Raw genomic sequence first — 1,852 nt, 5'->3', positions numbered from 1 at the left:
ACAAAGAGGAAACATAGTCCAATGTTTTTTGTCCCATCTAATCACCTGCACCTCCTCCCTGTGCGGACGTTGCGGCTCTGTAATGACACCACCTCACTTCCCTCCTTTGTTCCCATAATAGTTGAGTGCATAAGCCAAATTGGGATTCTTGCTGAAACAACTGATCGTGTCATTTTTCTGGGGAGAAACAGTCTCAAATGCAGCTGATCCAAATGAATAAAGCAAAAGAGCTGACCATGTTTTTATACATATATATATATATGTATATATAAATACATATTTTATTCATTGTTTATTCTCTTGTGCAGCAGCTCCTATAGGCCTACAGATCACTTCTCATTTTGTGAAAGTTTCAAAAGGGGTTACCAGAGATTTCTGAACCAAGGGAGGAAGATTTAAATCCTTCAACTCAATAAGAAAGTGACTGGCAGGGCCGGTTCAGACAAATTGCAAAAAGAAATATTTTGTCATTTAACTCTTTCAGCATCTTAGCTGGTCCACATATCCTTTTTAAAACGTCTGCTGCCAACTTAGTTCAACAAAATTCAATGGAATTTGTTTGTAGTGTTGAAAAAGCTCAATGATTAAATTCTTCAGAAGACTTTCACTGAAAAGTCTTCACACTGAGGTCTGTGGATTATGCAGCACAAAGGAGGCATTATTCTTTCGAGACATGTTTCTGTGGATGTTTTTATAAAGGAGCTAATTGAGGGTTTCTAAACGCTACATATCCAGCGTTAGCATCAACAGCTGTTTACTTAGCAGTCTTTTCAAGAGCTTAACAGCCTTTGCAACAACAGTAGCAGCACTACTACTACAGTACTTCTTCAGTTGACGCTGCAGTGACTCGGTATCGGAAAACCTGTCTGGAGCTAGCTGTTTAGCATGCTAGCATAAAAAAAAAGAAGTGGCACAAAACAGAAGCTCTTGCTAAAGCTATGCAACAGTTACGCCGCAATAGCAAAAAAAAACGTACAAATTGCTCCTTCAAATGTGAAATTTAATCGACTTCTATTGTGCTCTCAGAGACAAATGTGTCAAAACCTGCACAAATTTCAACTTTTAGCATGGCTACACACATAAAGATGAGCCAATATCCTGCTGAGTGACATCTGTTTAGCAAAAATCAGTACAGTTCACTTATTTTCTTTTTTAATTTAACTCTTTTTTTCTGCCATTTGTCTTTTTAATATCACCGAAAATGAAAGTCTCAACCTCAATTTCATTGTACTTGTGCAATAAAAACTAAGATATTCGGGTCCTGAGTGCAGATATTGTTCAGTAATTTAGTGGTAAGTGACCCTCTGAAACGTTTTTACACACTTTACACTGGACCCGGTGCACAGTCACAGTCACAGTCACACACACACACTGTAAGTAAGTAGTTTTCCAGGCTGAGCTACTGTAGTACAGCAGCAGCACATTACTATGATATACTTCTGCTCTCCATTCATACACTCAGTCATGACGCTGAATCTTATTTAATGTCACGAGCCACATTTTGCCTGGAGTGGAGCTTCGAGAGGAGAGGGACTGAAGTCATCTCTCTTTTCATGCCACCTCTGTTTCTGCTCTCTCTTGTCTTGTCCTCTCTCTCTGTATCTCTCTATCATCTCCTCTGCTGTGATCGCACCCACCTCCTCCTCCTCCTCCTCCTCCTCCTCCTCTTCCTTCCCCCTCTCTCTCTCTCGCTTCCTCCATCTCCCTCCCTCCCTCTCTCCTCTGCAGTCAGTGAATTCCCTCGGGTTCAACAGCGGGAGACTATTACACTCACAGACGGATTCGCTCTCCTCCAATTTCTCTCTGTCCTCTTCCTCCCAGCTCTCCCCCTTCTTTCATCATCCCCCTCTTC

Source organism: Trachurus japonicus, chromosome 17 (genome assembly GCF_045865225.1).
Source record: "Trachurus japonicus isolate A0001 chromosome 17, Traja_1.0".
NCBI lineage: Eukaryota > Metazoa > Chordata > Actinopteri > Carangiformes > Carangidae > Trachurus > Trachurus japonicus.
This window is presented reverse-complemented; position numbering follows the sequence as displayed.